Raw genomic sequence first — 7,748 nt, forward strand, 5'->3', positions numbered from 1 at the left:
GTAGGGGGCGCGCCGGCCGCTCGGGCCGGGCTCTGCAGGTGCTCGGGGGTTTGCGGCGCCGGACGGTGCTGGTGTCAGAGCGTGGGACGCCCCGGGAGCCTCACCTGGGGGCCGAGGCAATCTCCGTCACTGACTCCTGTCCGTTCGCTGCTATCCCGCCTCCGCCTCTCCCTCCCCGCCGGGGCCGCCATCTTGTATTCCAGCCCCGGCCCTCCTTAGTGCGCATGCTTGGCCAGGAGAGTCACACGGGGGACTCGTGCCGCCATCTTTGTTGTGGCAAGGGACCAAGGAGAACTCACTGAGGGAATGACAGCGGAGTCCATGCGTGACTCCAGACAGAGCAGGAGGATTCCATAAGAGAGACCATGTCAGGGTTCCAAGTGAGAAAAGCTAGACGTCTTTCTATTATTTGGGGGGAAAGGTGAGGGGTTAGAACCCCTGGCACATTATCTATTAGACCCTATTCACTAATGGTATGAGCAGAGACAATTTACAGGCAGTTTTTTTCTTTTTATGTGGTTTTAAGGCATAGCTGGTAGTACACTAGAAACAAACGAGGTGTGTATACTCACAATGGGAGGGGAAATAAAAAGAACCTCACATTTATTGGGCTTTTAACCCCTTCCTGCCCAGGCCAGCTTTCAGCGCTGTCATACTTTGAATGACAATTGTGCGGTCATACAACATTTTTATCTTATTTTATTCACGCTAATAGAGCTTTCTTTTGGTAGTATTTAATCTCCAATGGGGTTTTTATTTTTTACTATACAGATAAAAAAAAAAAGGACCGAAAAATTAACCACTTCAGCCCCAGAAGATTTGGCTGCTGAATGACCGGGCCGTTTTTTTGCAATTCGGCACTGCATCACTTTAAGTGACAATGGCGCGGTCATGTGACGTTGCACCCAAACAAAATTGACGTCCTTTTTTTTCTCCCCACAAATTGAGCTTTCTTTTGGTGGCATTTGATCGCCGCTGTGGGTTTTATTTTTTGCGCTATAAACAAAAAAGAGAGTGACAATTTAAAAAAAAAAAAAAAAAAAAAAAGCACAATATTTTGTACTTTTTGCTATAATATCCCAACTTTTTTTTAAAAAAAGCTAATTTTCTTTTTCAGTTTAGGCCGATATGTATTCTACATATTTTTGGTAAAAAAAAAAAAAAAAACGCAATAAGTGTATATTGATTGGTTTGTGCAAAAGTTATAGCGTCTACAAAATAGGGGATGGAATTATAGCATTTTTATTTATTTATTTTTTACTAGTAATGGTGGCCATCTGCGATTTTTATGGGGACTGCGACATTATGTCGGACAATTTTGACATATTTTTGGGACCATTGGCATTTATTAGAGCTGCACAATTCTGGCCAAAATGAGAATCGCGGTTTTTTTATTTAGGATAAAAAGATTGCGTTTCTCGCAACGTAATTTTTCCTTTCAAGTATCCCCCTATCCTTCTTTCAGGTGCCCCCCTTTTCCCGCTCTCTAGTGATCTCCCTCCCCTGTCAGATGCCCCCAATTTCAGGATCGATCTCACTCTCACTCTATTGTGGCCCTGGAGGGACACACCTGGCAGAGCACCCCGAGCAGTGAGACCCCCCCATCCAGGGGATCCGGGCAGTGCTGGTCAGGACTCTGGTCTCAGGGGGGCTGTACGGCCCACTCCTGCTCTCCGCCATGCTTCCCGCTGACATCACACGCTCTGGCGCACACAGGTGATGTCAGACGTTTCACACTGGGTCCAATGGCTTCCCCTCCGCTCTGAAACAGGTGCGCGCTTTGAATAGTCAGAATCGTTTAAATCCGGAGTTGCAATCATGGCGGGCGGAGAATCGCGATAACGATTTTCCGCAATTAATTGTGCAGCTCTAGCATTTATACAGCGATCAGTGCTATAAAAATGCATTGATTACTGTAAAAAAAAATGTCACTGGCAGGAAAGGGGTTAACACTAGGTGGGCAATCAAGGGTTAACTGTGTTCCCTAGTGTGTGTTTCTAATTGTAGGAGGAGGGGCCTGACCTACAGGAAGTGACAGATCGTGGTTCTTAGCGATTAGGAACACACAATCTGTCACTCCTCTCAGAACAGGGATTTGTGTGTTTACACACACACACGTCCCTGTTCTGCCTCTCGTGGCCAGTGGTCATCGCGACCGTAGGCCACGAGCATCGGCGCGCCTGCTATACCGCTTAAAGGAGCTGACGTACAGCTACGACAGCTTGCGGGATCGTGCAGACCTGCCGCAGTATAATGACAGCGGCTGGTCGGCAAGCGGTTAATCTCCATTGGGTTTTTTATTTTTTGCTATACAAATTTTAAAAAGACTGAAAATTTAAGACTTTTTTTTTTTTTTTTTTTTTTTTTTTTATATATAGTTTTAAAAATATTGCAAACTTAAATTTTCCTCCTTCACTAATGGGCGCTGATAGGTGGCACTGATAATCAGCATACTGATTATCAGTGTAGATGTCCCGTTTAAACCACTTGCCGATGGCCTAACTGTAAGGCCCCTTTCCCACGGGCGTATAGAATTCAGCTTTTAGATCAAGTTATCTACCGCAGCTAAACTCACACAATGCTTTCCTATGGCCCCATTCACACACTGCATTTAGTAACGGTTTCGTTACATGGAGTTTTGTGCAGTTAGAAATGATAAATTTGACTGTGTCCAGGACAGATTTATTGCAGCTATCTGCACATAACTGCAGGTAATCGCAGTGTACTATTTCACCTGCAGATAGCAGCAGCAACAAGGAAAGAAAAATAGGAAACACATCAGAAATGGCAAGAATGTTCCAACGCAGCCGCATGTAAACACAGCTAATTGCAATGTGCAACTGATCGCTGTGCCTGGAGTTATGGAATTTCAAAACAAAACACGCTTTTAACAGCAGCAGAACAGCCGCCCGTGTGAAAGAGGCCTAAATGTACATCATTACTTTGACGTTAAGTACCGGGGTTATGGCAGCAACTAGCTACCATAACTCTGTATCTTTTTTTTTTTTCACTCAGGCAGTTGGCTTTCTTTTAAAAAGTGGTCCCAGCAGCTGATTCACCACGGGATCACTTTTATAGGCAGCGGGAGAGGTGCCTTCCCCCCTCCTGCAGCTTCCTGGTCGTCTCCAAGCTTACCGGAGCCGTTGGCAAGCCTGGAGCCGATCCGATCGTTCTGATGCCTGGGCAAGATAGCCCCCTGGACGCATACGTATGTCGCACCCTCATATATAAAACGGTATTCACACGTTTGAGGTATTGCTGCGATCGTTCGAACGAGAGCAATAATTCTAGCGCAAGACCTCTGTAAGGCTCCATGCAGACTGGAGCTCATAATTGGCTGTTCTGAACGTAGGATTGCTGGCAGGAAAACACTGCTTTAAAAACGCAATTTTATCAGCATTTTACATTGCCGTCAATGCACGTTTAGCGGCACTAGCTTTTAACTGCGTTTCTCTGACTCTATCCCTGTTCCCTATGGGAGCCCATTGATTTGAATAGAAGTCACACCAAAAGTCAGATCATTGTGATCCGACTTGCAGTGCGACTTGTGTGCTGAGGATGAAGGGGAACCCCGCCACAATGAAAAAAAAAAAAAATTGACGTGGGGTTCCCTCCTCAGACAATACCAAGCCCTTCGGTCTGGTATGGATTTTAAGGGGAACCCCCTTCGCCAAAAAAAAACAGCGTGGGGGTCCCCCCCAAAATCCATACCAAACCCTTATCCGAGCACACAGGCCGGTCAGGAAAGGGGGTGGGGACGAGCGAGTGCCCCCCCGCCTTAACCGTACCAGGCCACATGCCCTCAACATGGGGGTAGGTGCTTCAGGGAAGGGGGGCGCTGAGCCCCCCCCACCTTAAAGCACCTTGTCCCCATGTTGATGAGGACAAGGGCCTCTTCTCGACAACCCTGGCTATTGGTTGTCGGGGTCCGCAGGCGGGGGGCTTATCGGAATCCGGGAGCCCCCTTTAATAAGCGGGTCCTCAGATCCCGGCCCCCCACCCTATGTGAATGAGTATGGGGTACATCGTACCCCTACACCTGGGAAAAGTGTCAAAAATAAAAACACACTACAACAGGTTTTTAAAGTAGTTTATTAGTCAGCTCCAGGGGCCTTCTTCCGCTCTCCGTTTCCGGTTGCCTCGGCCCCCAGGTGAGGCTCCCGATCTCTTCCTTCTTCTCCGCGCTCTCTGGCCTCTTCTCCCGCTCTCCGGTTCTTCCGCCGGGCTCCTCCGCTATCTTCTGCTCTTTTGCCACTGGTGGCCTGGTCTTCTCCATCGTCTTCTCCCAGTGTTGACACGACGCTCGTTCCCGCTGTAACGCCGGGTGCACGTTGCGCAACGACTTATATAGGCATGGGGCGTGGTCACCAGATGATGTCATCCGGTGACCCCGCCCCTTTATGACGTCACCACCCGGGGCATGATGGGACTGTGACGTCATAAGGGGGCAGAGTCACCGGATGACATCACCCGGTGACCACGCCCCATGCCTGTATAAGTCGTTGCGCAACGTGCACCCGGCATTACAGCGGGAGAGAGCGTCGTGTCAACATCGGAAGAAGAGCAGAGGGGAGAAGACTGGGCCACCGCTAGCAGAAGATAGCGGAGGAGCCCGGCAGAAGAACCGGAGAGCGGGAGAAGAGGCCGGAGAAGGAGGAAGAGACCCCCAAATTCGGAAGACCACCCCCAGAGCTGACTTATAAACTACTTTAAAACCTGTGTAGTGTGTTTTATTTTTGACACTTTTCCCAGGTGAATGGGTAGGGGTACAATGTATCCCATACTCATTCACATGGGTGGGGGCTGGGGGCCCCCTTATTAAAGGGGGCTCCTGGACTCCGATAAGCCCGCAGACAAAGACAACCAATGGCCAGGGTTGTCGGGAAGAGGCCCTTGTCTTAATCAACATGGGGACAGGGTGCCTTGAGGTGGGAGGGCGCAGCGCCCCTGCCCTGAAGCACCTACCCCCATGTTGAGGGCATGCGGCCTGGTACGGTTAAGGGGGGGGGGGGCGCTCACTCGTCCCCACCCCCTTTCCTGACCGGGCTGCATGCCCGGCTAAGGGTCTGGATTTTGGGGGCCCCCACAACGTTTTTTCGGGGAAGGGGGTTCCCCTTAAAACCATACCAGATCGAAGGGCTTGGTATTGTCTGGGGGGGGGGGAACCCCACGTCAATTTTTTTTTTCATTGTGGTGGGGTTCCCCTTCATCCTCAGCACATCATGATCCGACTTGCGGTGCGACTTCTATTCAAATCAGTGGGCTCCCATAGGGAACCATTGATTTTGAATAGAGGCAGAGAAACGCCGAACGAGGCTTAACGCTCTTTTTACAGCGTTAACCCACGTTTAACACCTTTTACCGGTGTACTGCTCTTGAACGCAAATTTCTGGCGTTCAGAAAAAAGCCCATAAACTCCACTGCTCTTTAAAGCTAAAAAAACGTCCATGTGTGCATGGACACATAGGCTAACACAGAGTGGAGTTTATGGGCTTTTAAAAAAAAACACCCAAACGCCAATAAACTGCAGTTTATCAGCTCCAGTGTGCATGGAGCCTTACGCTAAACAGGTAACCTGTAAAAAAAATTTAAAGCATTGCCTATGGAGATCTTTTACCATAGTTTGCTGCTATTCCACTAGTGTGCGCAATTTTAAAGCATGACATGTTAGGTGTCTATTTATTTGGCGTAACATCATCTTTCACATTATACTAAAAAATTGGGCTTGTTTTACTGATATGTTTTTTTAATGCATTAAAGTGTGTTTTTCCAAAGAAAATACAGTGTTACATAAAATATTGCAACGACCGCCATTTTATTCTCTAGGGTCTCTGCTACAAAATATTTTTTTTGTTTTATATATAAAATGTTTGGGGATTTTAGCAAAAAATACAGATTTTTACTGTGCAAAAAATGTCAGAAAAAGGCCTGGTCAAAGTGGTTAACAGAAGCCAGTTATCGGCACTGCTCACGCTGACAGCATGAGGAAAGGCGTGCCGATAACCGACTTCTATTTACATCGTGGTCATCTGTCATTGGACACAGCTGATTACGTGGTAAAGGGCCGCTGTGATTGGCCCTTTACCCCGATCTGTGATCAGCTGAGTCCAAAGGACTCAACAGTCACAGAGTGCGGGGGGCAGCACGATCACGGGAATACGTCATATGTCCCGGCAAAGTCAGCTTGCGCCGTAGCTGTCATTTGGCTACAGCGCGGGCAGGAAGTAGTTAATAAATAATGGGACACAAGTGTGTGTTTAATACTCTTAGGATGGAGGGGCATGAGCATTGTAAAACTAGTGGGTAGGATATAAACCTTTTATCCCCACTACTTTAGAATTGGGGGTATTAAAAAGGAAACCTCTCTCTACAGTAACCAGATCTCAGTTGGAGTTATTCATACCTCACAGCTGAAACAATCTAGCCACCTACTGCAATGTAGCCATAGTAAATGGGCTGACCAATTACTTGGGTCCAAGTCCACAATGTTACTGTGTTAAATAGAAAGGGGGAAATAAAAAGCTATCAAATATTGTTCTATCAGCCTGCATGCTACAATTAAACAATATCAAATTAGCCGACCGATTACTGTGGTGCGGTGTTATCGTCTAAACCACTCATCAGGGTGGATAAAAAAAAAATCGATGATTTTTAAACACACACAAAAAAAAAAAACTTTTTTTTTTTTTAATCAAATTTATTTTAACAAAATGCTTTTGGAGTAAAAATCTATTTAAAGATAGTTTCTTACATTAATAATTTAACTTATTCAGCATGAAATGGAGCTTAGTTATGTAGCATGAGGCTGTATATTCTGCAATATTTACATTTTTGGTAAACTAATTTTAATGAATCCAAGCCCTGCAAGCTGAGATAACATGCACTGCATTCACTCAATTTCACAGTAACCATGAGATAAGACAAAATTACGAATATTCCTTTATCCCATTGTTTTGCAAATCTATGTACACTACAAACTGTATAATTTCTTTTGAAGAGAAATGCATATGTACCAGGCTCTAAGTGTGAGGAGGAAGGGCAAGCAGTAAAAATAAAAGTGAAACCTTCTAACATTATAAACCTTGTGTTCTTTCTACACATAGCTTGAAGTGCTTTATTCCTCTCTTGAGGAGCAAAATGGCACCAGGCCGTAAAAGAGACCCAGTTTGGGAATATTTTAACCACTTCAGCCCGGAATGCTTTACCCCCTTAAAGTGGTTGTAAGCCCACATGAAAAAAAAACTAGCTCATTATGCAATACTCACCTGAGTTCGAAGCCCCCGCTGCGGTGCCTGTACACAGCACCGGCCTGGCGACAATTCTCCTCGGAGTTACTTCTGGGTATCCGGCGCTGTGATTAGCCGGAGCCGCGATGACATATCTCCCGCGCATGCGCACGGGAGACGCCAGTAACGGCACACTCACTGAAGCAAACGGCATGTACGTGGGCCGACTTCTGTGACGTCAGGACAGAGCGGACTTCAGACCGCTCCCTGCTGAAAACGGGTCACGGGCGTGCAAAACAAATTGCACTTCTGTGATCCATAGAAGAGTACAGTCAAACGAGCTTCGGCTATACATCTACTTTACATTCAAATACAAGAATGTAAATATAATGTATTTGTTTTAATTAAATAAAATAATTTGAGTTCTATGTGTACTTAACCTAAAATTGGTTTTGATATTGCCGTTTTACTAATCTGACAGTTTATTATTCTAAATAGGAAATCTTCATTTTATTTCCAAAT

General features: G+C 46.2%; 1 protein-coding gene across 1 annotated transcript in view; it reads right to left on the minus strand.

Annotated features, from left to right (window-relative positions):
* PCIF1 (phosphorylated CTD interacting factor 1) overlaps nt 1–230 on the minus strand; it is a 91,266-nt gene extending 91,036 nt beyond the window's left edge. Inside the window, exon 1 of the mRNA XM_073606267.1 lies at nt 105–230. The gene's annotated coding sequence lies outside the window, so the exon portion shown is untranslated. The remainder of the gene's footprint in view (nt 1–104) is intronic.
* Nucleotides 231–7,748: the final 7,518 nt, after the last annotated feature.

Source organism: Aquarana catesbeiana, linkage group LG12 (assembly GCF_042186555.1).
Source record: "Aquarana catesbeiana isolate 2022-GZ linkage group LG12, ASM4218655v1, whole genome shotgun sequence".
NCBI lineage: Eukaryota > Metazoa > Chordata > Amphibia > Anura > Ranidae > Aquarana > Aquarana catesbeiana.